We start from the raw sequence: 18,085 nt of genomic DNA, 5'->3' as shown, positions 1-18,085 counted from the left end.
AATTATAATTTACAATTAAAATTGCCAAACTATGAGTAAAAACAAATTGGAAAGGAAATGATACAACTTCAAAAAGATTTAGCAAGGTATATCTTACGAAATTACAGAGTGTTCGAGCAATTTTGAAAATATAAAGTTACAAATGATATTTTGTAGGTTAACTGTTTTAACTCAGTTGCAATGTTCCCAAATTATTACATGAAATTGAATATAGAGACTTTAGAGTTAATGAAACAAATTTTCAAAGATGATTTCTAAAAGATCAATTATCTCTCGGTAGAATATGATTTAAATATGATCATGTGATCACCTGATACCATAATTAGTGCTGCTCATCATATAGTCTGCTGGTGGGTAAATACAATTCGTCATCTAAACACATACAGTTGTCGATGACATACATTGATATTTCCTTAACAGATCCTCCGAAATCCTCCCTATCTCTCTTGTATTCACGATTTGCCCAATTATAGAAAACGAAGTTGAAATCTTTCTTTGAAAATGAGATTTTTTCCTCTTTTCATTATAGACCAACAGAAAATGATAAAAATGGAACATAACAAATTTGTGGGATTATTTTCGAATTTAATTGGTGTAATAATTGTCTAAATTATACCTGGTTCTTTAACACTCAAATTCCAGCAGTCACCCAAAGATTTATCTGCCGACATTAAGCGTAACACCCGCGTGAATCAGTCGTGTCTTCTTCGTCAGCTAATTGGCTCTGACCAAATGATAGGTACAACTATGTCTGAAAAAGAACGTTTATCGACTATCAATAGCAAATCATCACCATGGAACATATCACATTACAGGTTGTTGTTGATTTTTACGCCTGTTTTCAATATAAGGAAGTCTACAGTTCAACATTGGAATTTTTGTTGTTTATTTTTGTCTCGTATACTGTCGCTTAGGTCATATTAATTTGTTGAATTTTAAAATTCGTCAGAATGTTCTTTGTTTTTAGATAGGAAATCCTTTTAATAAAAAAAACTCAATATAATTCTGTTTTGCTGACAACACCTTTTATGAGCTTTCGGTATATTAACTACTTTATAAATTCATCCTGGGTTTCAATGTCAAATGCAAATCTTAATTCTAAGCGGTTTCCCTTTTTCCATTGCGTAAAGATGACCTAAATCTTCTTGCACTTTGTGATGCACTACAGAGAAAATTCACTTTACTTTAAGATTGGAATGATACAAAGATAAACATTCAACAGGTACGTTAATATGTACCATATACGTCAACTGAAGAGCCATTCAGGCTAATTAATATTTAATGTTTATCGTTATTGATTTGAAATTTTCTTAATAGTTCTCCATATTCTTAAGAATGTATGAAAATAGAAATGCGAAATTAATGCAGATGTTAAACCTGATTAGAAAAAAACCAGAATGAAAGTAAACGCCCGTTCATTATAGGTCTGTGACAATGAATGAAATTGCATATCTATGTTCTTGTGTAACTGACATGCTTTGCTTCTGCGTCAAACCTTCGTAAAGAAAAAAAGATTACACCTGCCGAAAACGCAAACACTGCTCTCTGCAGGTCAGTCTCATTTTTTTTACTTGCGTAATAACTCATACCAACATCTCTCATGAAATTAATCAATGTTACTGGATTCAAACGGGTTGATATAATACTGTACATTAAATTGTCATCTTTGTGTTTCATGTCGTATTGACAAACCTATGAAAAGTGAAATGTTAAATAGTTATTCCCAGTTTATGTTTTGCATTCGAGACTTACTTGCAGACTTGTTTTTTTTTCAATCGTCAACATTCCTTACCTTTGCAGCAATATATCCCTTTCACATTCATACATGTATGAGGTTTATATCATTTGATTCGATACGCAAGAACATATGCTACGTATGAACAATTTCTAAAATGAGGCACTTTATTTACAAACAAGTTGATGAAACAAGAATATTAACAATCTCGTCTTAAGTCATCATTTTGCAAGTTCTGTGGTCGATACAATAACCTTCTCAGTAAAAACAATCAATTATTAAATCAAATAATGACTGACGTTTGTCATACTAATTCTAAGACCATTATAAACACATCGCATTGTGGACGGATTCCCGCCATTTCCCGATTATGGCACGGATCACACGGCGGGTGTGGCCGGTGGGTAGGGCATTCTTACTCCTCCATGGCACCTGATCCCACCTCTGATGTTTCAGGTTCGTGTTTGTTCTGCTCCTGATTTGTATTATTTGAATGGACCTTTTAGCTTGAGTACTGTTCGTTATCTCCATATATTTCATTCTCAAGATGAGACATACGTTTGGCATTTTTGCCATGAATGAATGTGGAGTATTATTAATCTATGGTGTCGGATGCTAAAGTCCCTTTGTATTTCTTCTCAATACAGTTTAATAAACACTGTATTGCACATCCGATTACATATGTTAATGACAGTACTGAAGCTCATATTCATGTGCTATTTTGAGTGATTCATCTTAGGTCTTTCTTGTAAGTTAAGTTTTCTATGATTCATCTTATCTTTCATTTAAAGCCAATAACACTCATATGGATAATGTCAAGAAGCATCGACAAAAGAGATATCTATACTTATGCAAACATTTGTATTGTAGCCGTTGAAATACGATATAGTTTCTGGTGATATAAAATTTCTCCAATCAAGAAAATATTTAAAACAATCTTTGCTTCCCTTCATTTAGCAAAATGTAGTAATATACGTATGCTTATACAGAAATGGTGTTGTTCGCTACAAAAAAATTATGTACCCAGCTAATTTTGAAAGGCAAATACACGAACAACTAATTTCAATTGTTCGTATTTCAATTTCGGATTTTTTTCCGTTATTTTTTTATCATGACAAGAAGCGGACGGCGGTTGTAGCCGGTTGTCAGGGGATGATCACTCCTCCATGGCACCTGATCCCATCTCTGATTTTTTTGGATGTCCGTGTTTTCTCTGGTTCAATTTTGTTCTGTATAATGAACTCTTGAGCTGGAAAACTGTTCGTTATCTCTAAATATTTCATTTCATAAATTAAATGCACCTACGACTTACATTTTGAACCTTTATTCACCAGTGAAAATTTCAGTCATTCAATCACAAACTATTAGTAAACGTCTTGTGCATTGTAAACACTAATTTTATGTTTTCTGGTGGATTACTTTGTAATACTCTATATGTGTTGCATCCCATTTATTGCTATAATTATTGACTTCCCACAAACTGATGCAAGCCTCCGTGAAGGCAGATGAATGATATTTGTTTTTTGTCGTTAAAAGAGGGAAACTCTTTGATGTACTAGAAAATGTGGAAAATAACAGGAAAATTGTTTTAGAAATTTCGTTAAAGAAGTAATATATTCATACTGTGGCTAAGTTCAGTATTTCACTAGGTTAATTTGGTTTTCCTGCGCAATAAACTCTCAAAATATAGTTTATGAATTATGATTAGATTTGCTTTTCATTCTTTGCGAAAATTATTTTTAAAACGTATTTATACATTATACCTAAAAAACTATTGATAACACATTTTATAAATTATGACAAGATTAGATTTCTTTTCGACTCTCCAGAAAAATGAAATTTCAAACTAATTTATCGAAAAAATTAGGAAGCCTATAAATGCCAAATAGAAACTTATTATTTTTTCACAATTTATAATTAATCTGTAAAATTTACATTTTAATCGGTAAAATATATTTTTAATTTGAACACTTTATACTTTACTGTACTTTAAATTTTACAGAAGGAAAAGTAAATGTTACCGAATAAAGTGTACATTTTACAGATTAAAGTGAAAAATTTACAATGCCACTTAGTCTTTTTTTTATTTTTCTGTTACTGATTTCCATGCGAAAGAATTTTTCATGTATCTTAATGTAGTATATAAAAGCAGATTATATTTAATCTTTAATTTTTTAAATACCCCGGTATTTACAAATATAATTACTTTTCCTAAAATTTTGAATGCAAATTTTGAGTTGCTGTAAATGCATTGCAAAGTATACTATTAATAATTCCTTCAAATCTCATATACAAGTACGTACAGATTTCTACCTTCCTTGATTACAACATTATTAATAAAATATGAAATCAAGCTAAAAAGCCCATTGCAATGACACAAATATGGAGCAGAGCAAACAAAAACATCCAGGCAGGGATCAGGTGCCACTGAGTAGTAAGCACCTTGTGTTGACTAGTCACAGCCACCTTGTGCATGTCATAATCGCGCAAACGGGAAAAAATTGTACACAATCCAGTGTTCAAATACATTTTTGAAATGGCCTTAAAAATGTATGAAAAAGTCAAGCACAAATTGATACGGATAAATTCTTATCCATTGAGGGAATACATGCAGATCGAGTCAAATTTATAATTATCAATGATTTGAGTAAAAAGTCCATGCAAGTAAGAATTTGGAGTCGTACCTTCATAATGATACTAAATGACCCCGATAAGCTTGCCTATTAATCCAATTAATTAGATTAAGAAAAAGAGAGTAAACATTGCAACAGAGTAAAATATTTGAAAAGATTATACATATGTTCTTGTGTAGGAAAAATGTTAATTTTATAAGGTTATAATATCAATTCATAAGCTTCGCTGCATTGTCAATGTTCATTTGCCCTTGAGGTAGGTCAACAGCGCCTTAACATAAATAAATAGATAAAAGTACTCACCTTAAAAAAAAATCAAATCTATACCATGATTCTCACTGCAAGTAAAATCTACACCTAATTAGGTTTATAACTGTGCAACACACCAAAACAATAAGTAATACTAAAGTTCAATACACTATGTTGTTGCAAAACAAAATTCCCTACAAGATTGCAAGCACAACCAAGCAATGGAGTTTTTTTTATGTATATATATATATATATATATATATATATATATATATATATATATATATATATATATATATATATATATATATATATATGACAATGTGAACATCTGATAATTTAATGAAATTTAAAAAAAAAAATTAAAGAATGAAAGAAATCAAAGGGTGGAAGATAGTTTTGGTATCGCTGTATTTGTTTCTTAACACCTAAAAATTCTTACTATAAACAAGCACTTTGTCAAATTATTCTCTTCAAATACAATCATCTGTATTAACCAGCGTGCAACTTATAGTTGCAATACACAAGTGTAAAAGAGTGATAACTTTATAATGCTATATGTGTTACAAATGGTATCTTTCGATATTACAAGATATTTACCTTTTTTTTAATACTTGTAAGTTATTGTATTTAACTTAATAACATTTGCAAATATCGGAACATAATTATCATCATAATTAATTATACATCTATTATATATCTTATGATAATTCTAAATTTCATTATACTTTTTAAAGCTCCTTTGATGTTTCATAAATACATTGGAAATTTTTATCAGGAGTTCTAAAATATTGTATTATTTTGGTATTTTCAAATATACATCTATTATTATTAATTTATTATATATAAATGTCTTTTTCATTTCATTTTTGTGTTGTGTATGAATAATTGTATGCTGAGCCATTTCTAAAAATTAAATTAAATCAAATCAAATGTTAAAACAATGTTTTTAAGATGGTTGTATATTTTTTGTTTTGCATATTGTTTTAATTAATTTCTTTGATTTTAAGAAAATACCTATTAGGTTTTCTGAACTGTCAAATCGTTGGCCACCAAAATCTGCAAAGAGACATAAAGAATAATCTAATATATGTAATATTGTTTTTCAACACTTTCAATAAAACTTCAAAAATAGATTTCATGCAGACAAGATTGTAAAATAAGCATTTCATAAACGGAAATATTTTGTGCAAATTGCCCAGTAACTAAATAAATGTATAAAAGATTAGCATGAAATTCAGACATCACCAAGAATAACAAAATATAAATAGTATTTAACATTTCATCGATTTTTTGGAACGTGCTTAAAGAATTTCCACGGGCATTTAAACATGTCGGTCATAAAGAAGGGGGAGGGGTCTTACCGACTGTCTGTCATCATTTCCACGCTTCAGTTTTATAGTAAGCCAGCGCTCATACTATTGTCTAAGTACCCTTATTTTACGGTGACGTCACGGGGAAGTTGACAAAGTATTGGACAATTTATACAACGCTTTGCTTTATTTACATTGGCGCTGAAATCTGTTTTATTTTATTTATAAATGACGCTGGATTCTAGATGAATCTCAGAGAAGTAAGTTTTTCATCGTTTATGTCAATGTACTGACTGCACTTATCATTTTGAACTGCTGTTTAAAATTTGTTCTTGCTCGTTAATCTTATTGTTGCTGCAAACATAGTGCATGTATTCGTAATTTTAAAATGATGCATCCATGATGAGTGAGACAAATCATTTGCCCTTTTTTAAAAGCACATGTCTTTTTTACTTAATCATGAATGTAAATCTAGTGGTGAATAGCGTTGCATTTGTGAAAAGGTCATAAGTACATAGTAATAGTACATCAAACTTTCAGCAGCTTAAAACAATGTTTTGGGTGTAAGTTAACTCATTAAGCATTATTACAGAAGTGATACCAACAGTTTCATCTGCAAAAGACTTAATTCTGTAACTTTGCAGGGTTTTCTTACAGGAGCCGGTAATATGCCTGAATACATGACAAGTTTCCCTATGACGTCATTGACACTCGACGCCATCGCATGCAAAGAGGAGGACGCAGTTGTTGTAGAATATATACTGAAAGGTACGTCAGAAAAATTCATTTTAACTGTAAACTTATGTTATCGTTCAACAGTTGAGCAACAATTATCAATTTTTATTTTTCTCTAAAATCTTCGCTCATTTTTAAACTTGTTTTGGAAAAAGTATACTTTTTGGGGGTCTTTTGAGCTGCTGTGAAAAGGGGCTGTATCTGCTGACACTTCAGTGATACGTGCTTAGCCAATTTTTTTCTGTGTTCTTCAAAACTTTCTGGGCTATATGCCTGCATTAAAAAATATTTCGAATCCACATACCTACATAAAGACCATCCTTAATAGATATTCATGTATATATATTGGACTGGTTAACTTTTCAATATGTATGCAATCTTTACCATTTTATTAAACTTAAACATAATAAGACATGTATGTCAGTGGGGCATTTATGTAACTAAAGTACCAATATCTATATGATGAATAATAATTGAAATGATAATTAAAACCTCCATTTATTCCTCATTATCATTGAAATCTCCATTAATGGCTAGGTGTGACATAATTAGTAGAGGAATCTAAGAACAATATAATCTGCTTTAATGTGTCATGTAGGAACACTGTCTGCCCTTCAGCACAAGTTTAGGAAATGTATTCATTTCTCTTCAATCTGATTGATTTATATATCCTTTGGTTATGGTAAAATTGTACATTATCTATTTTGCATATCATTATATTATCTATTTGCATCTCATTATCTTCAGGCTACATGCAATATGAATATTTAAAAACGGTCATAAATACCTTGCATTGGCAAGGTTAATTTAACTACAAGAGACTAATATTTACCACTTACCCTAATCTTAACATTTTGTATTACATATTTATGTAAATCGTGACATTATTTCCCAATTAGGTCGATACATTTCATCACGCCAGATCTGTTCTGGCTCTCCTTTGGAGCCAACTTGTCACTACAGGGATGCATGGCAATATGGTGGGCAAGACATTCGTGCATATTTAGGATACTGAAGTTATGAACAGTTGCTTAAATTACCCTGCACTTTTGATAACTTGTATAAACTTCTTACCAGTTGTGTAAAATAGGTGTGTTCCAAAGGATGGTACTTTTTTCTACTTATGTAATTCATATATCACGAAGAAATTTTAGAAAAATCAAAAAGCTGTAAGAGTCTAGAAATGATGCTTCAATTAATGAAAAGGGTTTGTACACACTTATACCTTCCAGATTCAATTACTAAAAAATATACAATCATGAAATGACCAGCTGTTTATATTTTTTATTTAAAGAATTTTTGTTGGTTTTTAATCACATTCTGATTAACCAATATGAAACAGCTGATATTTTTATTGTGAACCCCTCCTTTTTCAAACATTTGTGTATGATGGTGTTATGATAGAAACGCTTTTTTAAAAGAAATCTTTGCACAACCAATTACCCTTGCCTCTGAATAGTCAAGTCTCTAAACAAATAAAGCAAACCTTTTGCTGGCGACTCAAGCATCATCAAAAAGCATACAAATTGCTGGACAATTTATCTTTTGTGGTCAATAAACAGGATTCATAAATATCATTTCAAGTTAATTTCAATATTTGTTAAGAAAGACTGTTTAGTCAATAACGGAACGAAAAATTGGAAATTACCTACAAAAGCCATGAAATGCCTTCACACTCAATTGAGTGGCGGTGATTTATGTGTGTTCTCTCTACTTCAAAAAATACTATAACAATATCCACCACTTTTTCTAATTGTCATCGCTGATGATATGGCATATGGTCGAGCATGTTCATTTAAAAAAGATTTTATCAATTTCAATTTCTTGATCGTTTAAAAGAGCTTCAAAGTATTTCATGGAACGGTTTAAAGCCAAAACCATATTAGGTATCTTTAACGCGCAAAGGGAAAATTTATTTCATGGATTTATAAAGACATATCTCATTACCAATGTACATAGTAAATATATCTTTTAGTAGAATGCAAAACATGTCGTACTTGGGAATTCTTGAATTCCGGTTTTTTTGTTTTGTTTTTTTTTTGGCACATCTTCTCTCAGTTATCTCATATTTCTGGCAGGAGCATTTTACATAAATATTACATTTTATCTGATTTTATTATATTTCATTTTGGACATTTTGCTGCACGGTGACTTTTACTGTGTTGGTTTCGAAAGTCTGCTCTTTTCAAACATTAAAGCCTTTAAATCATCGCAAGTGACACTAGTAACTATGTTTCGTTTGACTTGTCAATTGTTCCTCTGTCAAAACGTTTAAGAGGTTGAAATTTTTATGCCATTTTGCCTCTTGATGATGCTTTAAAGTAAGAAGAGAGATTTATTTTATATAAAATCTCCTTTTTTAAGATTTATGTTCAAGAGTTGAAAGTTGTAAGTTTGAATGAAAGGGGTTTGTGTGGTATTCTTGGTTCTTAAGGAAAATTGTTTAAAGCTTCAGCAATGAGATCCATGTACGGGAATACATTTACTCTAATAATTCATATACTTTCTTTCGATGAATTAATAATATCAGTGTTCTTTTAAAAATTCTAATAATTCATACACTTTCTTTCTATGAATTAATAATATCAGTGTTCTTTTTTAAAATATTACTACAAGGAAGTGGGAAAAGTTCTAAGTCATTGTAATTATAAATTAAAATAAAATAATTGAATAAGTATAATATAAATTAATCGTTTAGTGATTTGCTAACATGCATGCATTCTTCTTGCTGATCAGATGTTAAATCATTAAGCGATTTTTTACAACCCTACTCAGTCGAGTGAATACTTGCATTCACTTGCCTGAGTACCAATTGATACTAGTATACCAATTGATAATTAATGAAGGACCTTTGCCATACAATATTAAGTCAAAATCTGCATTTTTTTCATAATTCAAGCATATTTTTTTCGCTCTCCATTCATTTCAATTTTTTTTTTCATTTGGCAAGAAATTTTGGTGTCATTTTCGCAGCATTTATTACAGGACACCCGACTGATAAGGAAGGGCGGTGCAAAGGTTCCTACCCGATAACCCGTCTGGCGATTCCATTTCCCTTTCATATAATTTCCCTATTAAATGACCCAGACGTTTGGTTTCCCAAAACTTGTATTTCAAACAACATAGCATAATCCTTAATTTACTTACCGAAGTTTTATTAGACGAGCTTAATGTGTTTTATGAGCACATTATGTCAACTTGACAAATTCATTTCTCATTAAATGTCATTGAAGTTAAAATATTGACAAAAGAACACAAGCTTCAATATGCATTTATTTAAATATATGTTCACCAAGGTGTCTTCTTACGGCTTTTTTAGGCGATGAAAGTTTTCATAATCAAATTTTATGGGGTAACATAAGCTTCGGTGGATTTTTAAGATAATTGTTAGTCTTAACTCCGTTAAACCCCCGTAAAATGGACCACAGAGGTGTAAAAAATGTAGGATTTTTTTTAAAAAATTATTTTTGTTAATGAAGTGTGGTGACATTGTTTGATATAAATGAGTCATATATAACGAGAACCATGATGCGGTCCTTATCACAGGAAAAGATGATTCGGAACATTTTCACAGGTTAACCAGAATCTCATGCATTTGATCTGTAGATGATGCATGAAAAAATTCTGAAGTATAAACGAATAGGACGATTTTTTTTAAATTCTAGGTTTGCCTTTACAACGAAGGTAAATTGTCCTCTCTATTTCAAAATGTACATTTACATATACCTTTAAAAGAAATCTTGGGAAAAAACTTAAATATTAAAAAAAAAAAAATTTTGTCAAATTATTGCATTCTATGCCTTACATAGAATACTTCTATTGAAGTCTTAAGTTCTTTTTCTGTTTTGATGAAACTCGTTTCCGTTTTACAATACTTTTTAAAACTAAATATATTGCAAGTACTATGCATGTAACGTGTATTTGTATCTACTTGGCAAAATGTCAGAAGGAGCGGTTTTGAGTGACATGCAACCCGTCTCTTCGTTCTTATACTTTTTGTTCTTCTTAATATATTTTTCAAAGAAATATAAAGATTTTATTATAAGTTTAGTACATGCAATACTCCCCATGAAAGACATAAATTTAATTTTTCTATCGAATCTAAGTCCTTTATTATTGAAAGCTAGGCCAAAATAGTTTCCTTATGATTCTACAGCAATCATTTCATTATGTACATACATTTCCTTTTAGAAAGCACTCAGAAAAGGAAATTCAGATATTTTCTTTTTAAATATTGAACTGATGGTATTTCTCAGTTACCTGTTGTATTGAAATTGCTTGTTTAATCTGAAATGTTCATTAAGGAAGATGGAGTATGGGGAATCTGTTTGAAATTGAATCGCTTCCTGATGTTGTCTTATCCTTTTCATCAAAATTTCTCTATCAGAAATCTAAAGTTTCGGGTATGTTTGTGGACAGAGAATACAGTTACCAATTATTCCCTATCAAGCCCTTTTGCTCTATCGCCAAAGATATCAATGTATACATTTAAATGTATCCGATTCAACTTGTTGTGTCATCTTCCCAGAGAAAGAGATTGATGAACAAGGGTCCCTCTATGTCCAAAGTATCAGCATAATTTACAGTCATCAATTTGCCTCCTTTTTGTACCTCCAATAAGTGGCAAATAGTACAAAGTATGAATCAATGTTTTAATGGAAAGAATCAGTTCTAAACGAGTTACGGCACGGGCAAACATGAGGATTGTGGCAATAGGTTTAACACCCGTTTATCTCGATGCAATCTCTTTAATCTTTTTATTTCATCTCTGGACAAAGTGTGCGCTTGTGAGCCCTGTTACCCTAACCGGGCTAACATCAATAAAGGGGCGTGTTCGTGCGCTACCTTTTCCCTCTATTTTTTACGGTCAGATTCGGCCAAAGACCACCTTCTGAGATGGGTTATCAACACTTGGCAGATATTACGGGTTTTTTTGTAATTACTTTGTGCACCCAGTTTACCCAAGCTTGAGGACATAAATGGAGATGTAGCATATGTTTTCCTCGCCTGTCCAAATATGTGTTAATGACTTATACGTCTCATTTGATTAGAATTCTATGAAAATTATCTCCCTACTAGCATGTTATAATTTACAATATTCTGGGTAGCTTTGTCGGTAATTATCGGAGTCTATGAACTGATATTTAGTCATTGAATATGTAACGATGTTATTACATTGGTCTGTACCGGATATGAAATGAATCTGAACCTCCATGTCAGTTACACTAACTGGAATGATTTCAAGGAATTCGAATACAGACAGCGGATGTGAAATCAGCAATGCTAATATTTTTATTTCGTGAACATGTGCAGTAACTTTTAATTATGCATTCCGTGGTCCAAATGTTTTACAATTTAAGACTTCTTTTTGGTCCTATGGGGGTTTATGAAGATTAGTTAAATGTAGCACCCGTTTACCTAACCTTTTTCAAGCAGACCCTTTGATGTTATCAACATCCTTAGACTGAATGGAAACAAACAATGGAAAAACCAAGTGAAAATATGGCGACTTTGTGTTGTCTTCTGATAGATTGTCAATAGAAATTGGTGAAACTTTAGCTCTTATTCTACCGATTATTATCTGCAAGATGAAAGTAACATTACACCACTCAATCGGGTGCAAATTTCAGTTTCTTGGGGGTGACTCAGTATTTTTAGTTTTGAGCTATTTTCACATTTTGAAATCTGTTTGAATCTTTTTGACAATACAATATAGGAATCCCCCCACATAAGGTCGCTTTAATTTTAACATTTCGTCTCCTTTTCAAAAGATCCAAATCTGTCCAATCTGCTTGCATGTTGACCTTTAGCGTTTGATCACATGCTTTCATTCTTTGAAAATGCGTTTCCTGCTTTTCCAGTTGTCATAGTAGTTTGTTTAAAATCACTTTAAACTGTGAGTAATTTCTTCTTTCTTTTTTTTCGAATAAAAAATTATATAGCTTTCCTCTCGGGCTTTAGAGATTTGGAATTCAAAAAAGGTGATACAGACAATAAATTGTCGCATTTGTGTAATTGGTGATGAGAAACACATTGATTTGATAACGGCGATACACATTAAAAGCAAGATAGCCTGCAAGCTGAGAATTGAATTAAATAGATAATTGCAGTGGTTAAAGGCATTTCAGCATTTATCGGCATACAAACGATTTTCCGCATCAAAAATGGCAAACGGGTCTGTTTCCTTTGTGATTTTTTCAAAAATACAAATTAGCCTAATATAGAATCATTGTTTACATTGTTCTTTTTGAAAATCTTTAACAAAATCCTTGCATGGTATCACAATAAAACACTTTTATAATGCATGTCTTTACTTTGCCTTGTCCTATGTTCCGGCGAAATGGGAAAGGGATGTACAGGTTTTCATTCGCTGTATGTTATAATAAATTGAGTTCTTTGTTTTCATGTCCAACATCAAAGACTTGAAGATTGTTTCAGTATTTTCAGTATGGCTAACGATTTTTTTTTATAAAGATCAAAATGTTTTAAAACTTCCTTTGACATTGAATTTTTCCGATTCTGGGAAATTAATGGGAAAAATGAATGAAGAATTCAATGCAATGGGTTTTCCCCCAATGAATAAATACAAATTTACCAGGCATATAGTTATGTCTTTGGTAAAAAAAAAAAATCTGTAACATCACTGAATAAGCAAAAATAGACAGAAAGAAAAATGATCATGTAGAGATATGTATATGCAGAGATTTTGCTATGATTTGTTTCAGTCCTTCAAAATGTGTGAAGCTATAGTACGCCACACGTCATTGGGGGTAACCACAAATATAAGCACAGGCGCGTGGCGACAGATTTTTTACAAAGTGTCGACAACTTCTTGCTGACTTGTATTGAAATAGTGCATGGCTCCACGTGGCCTAAAGAAAAGATAAAAATCAACATATTTCATAGTATTGACAAACCCGTCTGCAATATTACGGGGGAAATTTGTCTTCTTTTATGCACTATGTATTAGTTGTACATGTTATTCTTCAACATTTTAATCAAACATTTTTGAAAATTTTTGTTGAGGAAACAATAAAACACACACATTAAGAAAACATAATTTTTGAAACTTACTTACAATGGTTATTTAAAAATTTATTTAGCGTCCCAAAATATCAAAACAGAAGTATCTAAAAGTGCAAAAAACCATACATAGTTTTTGTTTGTTTTGTTTTTGTTTAAAATTTCTCAGGTTGCTCATATTTTGTACACATAATACCATCCAAACAAAAGTCGAGCTATCTATAGAGTGTCCCGCTCTGAAATCTACACTGTTTTGAAAGCACTCTATGCAAAGGATACATGTACATCCTTATTCAATAGGGGTTCATTTCCTGTCTGCCTTTGTAACGTTAGACTTTATCAAAACCTCCATCAGTCTTTAAAACAAGTCATTAGAAAGTGTTGATACTTAGATAAGAAACGCAGCGCCGTGTCACTCGACTTTTTCTTAGGTTAATGAACGGGTACCTTTGTTCAGAATCAGTATTTCTAGCTGGATGTTCGATAAATACGACTTCGTCACGTTTAAGTGCTACAAATATGCATTAAGAAAAAAATAAATTACTAGTTTAAAAAAAAAGAATAATGAATTAAAGAAAAAATTTGAGAGGAATTTTATTCGTTCTTTTTGTGTGATTGACATAAAACAATGTTTTAATTAATGATATTGGCAATTAATAAAAGATAATAAAAATCTGTGTTCCAATTGAACGATTTATAATAAAGCATTGCATAACACAGACAGTATGTACGTGTTTTATGCTATAAATCAATAATTTATTAACTATACTAAGTTCATTTTTAATTGAAACAATATAGATAAACATTTTCACACGTCAGTCCTAGTGGAATTCAATAGGATTAAAAAGGGTCCATTACATAGGAAATCGGACAATTGTCTTTTTTAAGGGGAAAAATTAACCATTCGATAAAAATGGTTCATTCCAATGAATGAATCTCGATCGAGAGAGATGGGGCATTCAGCTTCATATTAAAACGGTTATATAATTAAACAGCAGTGTTTTTTTTAAATATATTTAACTTGGATGGACCAACATTAAAATAATGCTTGCTTGCCCTCTCCCAATTCATAATGAAAAAAATGGGTCCATAGTAGGTGAGCAATTTTCCCCCAAAAAATCTTAGATCAATGTAGAATTTTCAAAAACTTTTTTCAGGAATTATTTTAAAAAATTGCATCCAAGATATTTACAATAAAAGTTTTGAGTTAGGGGCAATTTTCAGCATAGTTGATCGGGAGAGTTCAAACAATTTTTAAGGTGGCCCTGAATTCATGGCTTAAAGGAGATAACTCTAATTCACCTACTACTGGCACAAGATATAATTTTTTTATTTTTAAATTCTATAGATTTATTAAGGGGGTACCTACCCTCTGATAAGAGAGATAACTTTCCAAGTACAAAATACGAATACCATAGCTTTCATTATCAGAGTTTCTTTATTGAGATCTCGGAATCTAACATATGACTGAAACATATAGTACTTGTAACCTTCTATTTCTTTCGCCAATACTTTTCATATTGTTTTATAATAATTAACAAAAATTCAAATCCAGTTTTAAAAGCCTTACAAACCTCATACAACGTTGTGATATTCTGACTTAGGAAGCAGCACTTTAATATCTTTTCTAATACGATTTTAATAGGTATGATACTAAATATTATTTTCATATATACTTCATATTTTTAATTTAATGCCGTGTTAATAAACCGTCACTCTTTCTATTCTCTTTGTTCAAATTTCTTCATACAATGATCTGACATTTAAAAAAAGGATCCTTAAAAAAATCGTTTCTGAAAAAATAAGCCGTGCTTTATACCTCATACCATTTTCCATTCGCAGCTGATGTTAAAGCTCCTGATGAAAATCAGTGATGGGAATGTTTTTTAAAAAAAATGTAAAATTCATAGCAGAGGGTCATTCGTCCTTAAACCTCCACTTTATTAAATGATCTATTCAGCGTCTACAACCAAAAAGACTCTCATGCTATAATTGCAGTTATGTGCATGTACAGCGATATATAATTAACCAAACTACCAATTCAGCATATGTTTTTGTAATGTACTTTATGTCATTTATGAGTATGTACATTGTCAGTGTTACAAATCTAATACTGGTTACTGTCCACGGGCAACGGAGAAAAACATATATAAAGGCTAATTAATAAACACTAATTATTACTTACGAGACTAATTATGATATCTCATTTTAATAGACAATTTATTATTATATTATGGATATGAAATATTTCTATTATCCCGAACTGCCCTTCCTTGACTTTTTTTTTTAAAAGGTTAGCGCGATGTTTTCTCGATCAAGATATTTTAGAGAACCTGCCACCCCCACCCCACCCCTGTAAAAAAATCTTTCATTCAGATCATTGCATATATAACCTTGAAATCTTGTATGTAGAGTTTATTAACAGACATTGCATGTCTGTTGTCGAATCCGTTCGGTTTTCTGAATAAACCTGCTTTAAAAGTAACATGAAATCACGTTGCTATCAATGTGTTAGAGAAAATATTATGCAAAAAGTGGGCGAGAAAACTCTATAAATATTGGTTTCCGTCCAGTTCTTTGATTTTTATTGAAAATTCAGCAAAATTGTAAGAATATTGATTCTTTTTTTTTTGTGACTGATTTGTTTGATATTAGGCTTAAAATTCTCTTTTTTGTGAATACTGCCTTTCAGATAAAAAAAATGGTAAGGAAAATTTGTACTTATTAAATTCTTATGCTACCATATTTTTGTGATTCCCAGACATTGAAAATTTTTGTTTTCAGTGATATGTATGCTAGTATAAATGATCTTTTTAAATGCTTATAAATAAGACTACTTTCCAAAACAAACTTTTTTCAATGAAATGAATACTTCTATATTAAATAAAAAAAAATAATTTGAACAAAGTGCATTGTTGCTGAACACATTTTAAATGTATGCTTTCCTTCTCCTTACCTTATAAATGCTCAACATGACGAAGTAATGAATTGGATCTGTTCATTAATACGTTGATATCGTCATGTGACCCAAAGGACAAATTTAACACTTCTAGGTGTTCCTCTCAAGAAATAAAAAAGTATGTACAGAAAAGAAAATAAATGTCTAATATTCGAGTTATATTGTTTGCTGCAATAAGAGGTAACATGCTATCATATGAAACAAAATCATGTTTCTCTAATCCGTAAATTCTTTTTAGGCTTTTTTGGCCTTATTCTTTTATGCATTACATGATTTATGTAATATGCAAATAGCGACATTATGAAATTCAATAACATGGACAGTTTCTTATAATAAATGATATATGCCTGCATTGACATCATTTTGATAGCATCTATCAAAATTTGCTTCTTTTCTTGAATGGGTTGGTCGATATGCATGTTGCACAGTAGTACGTTCCTTGCACATGACTATTGTATTCATTGACGTAAAAGCTATACAGATGACGGCCAACAAATGCGTTTTGGACGCAATTTGAATTTTAATGGAGCTGGGTATAAAATCGGTGATTGTCTATGTTAGAAATGTTGTTAATTTGATAGATTTAAAATGAGCGTCCCATCTCTTGTTTCTTTGACTCGGTATTCAGAAAAAGGTGTCTTCTTTTTATTACTACATTTTGAATTTCACCTGGAAGAGACTTGATTTATGTAAGGAAAAATCAGAGAAAGACTGGTCGTCTTTAACACTTTCCGTTTCGCTTGGTCCATTCTTAAAAAAATTTACTTGGGCATTTTTCTTGTATAGCGAGCATTTTCTAATCAGGGTTCCCAATACAAATAATCTAGTTTATATCGATTCTATATTAAACTGTTAAATGTATTTATACATGGGTAATCAACATGCTTATTAAGCCCTCAAATGACGTGGTTCGAATCAAAATGAAAATCATGCTGAAACAAATTGTAATTTTTAACTGTTTAAAATTACATGCAGGCACGTAGCAACAGGAGGGGGGCTGTCCCCCACTTTTTTCCCCAACAAAACCTTTACTATTGAAAGGTTGGTTGGCTCCCCACTTCTTTCCACAGTAAAGGGATATCAAAGAATTGCAGTACTATATATATCCCAAAGAATTTGAAGTGAAAGAAAGTTGGCATCGAAAAAAGTTGGCCACTAATCCCACCCCACCCCCACGCAATAGGATTTTCGAGTTTGGCATTTTCCTTTTTTTTTTTTTTGCTTGTCAACTTTTACAGGTGAGTAAGAAAATTTTTTTCTCTGGCTGCCCCCCCCCCCTTTTAAAAACGATGCTACGTGCCTGGCATGTAGATACTAACCTAACTTTTTCCAATACATTTTTTTTCTTTTTAAAAGGAAATGGTCCAATTACATTGATGAATTAATTTGCTTAAGCCGTCCTGCAAAAGTGTTACATATAGTGAAACTTAAAAAAAAA

The 18,085-nt window shown here is 31.2% G+C and overlaps 1 long non-coding RNA gene across 1 annotated transcript; it reads left to right on the top strand.

Moving 5' to 3' along the window:
• Positions 1-6,165: 6,165 nt before the first annotated feature.
• LOC134270935 (uncharacterized) lies at positions 6,166-7,651 on the top strand. The gene is made up of 3 exons (XR_009992912.1): positions 6,166-6,190; positions 6,575-6,698; positions 7,565-7,651. It is a non-coding gene; the product is annotated as an uncharacterized LOC134270935 (long non-coding RNA).
• The last annotated feature ends 10,434 nt before the right edge of the window (positions 7,652-18,085 follow it).

This window comes from Saccostrea cucullata, unplaced genomic scaffold (assembly GCF_032062105.1).
Source record: "Saccostrea cucullata isolate Sc308-1 unplaced genomic scaffold, CSIRO_AGI_Scuc_v1 ctg210, whole genome shotgun sequence".
Classification (NCBI taxonomy): domain Eukaryota; kingdom Metazoa; phylum Mollusca; class Bivalvia; order Ostreida; family Ostreidae; genus Saccostrea; species Saccostrea cuccullata.
This window is presented reverse-complemented; position numbering and strand designations above follow the sequence as displayed.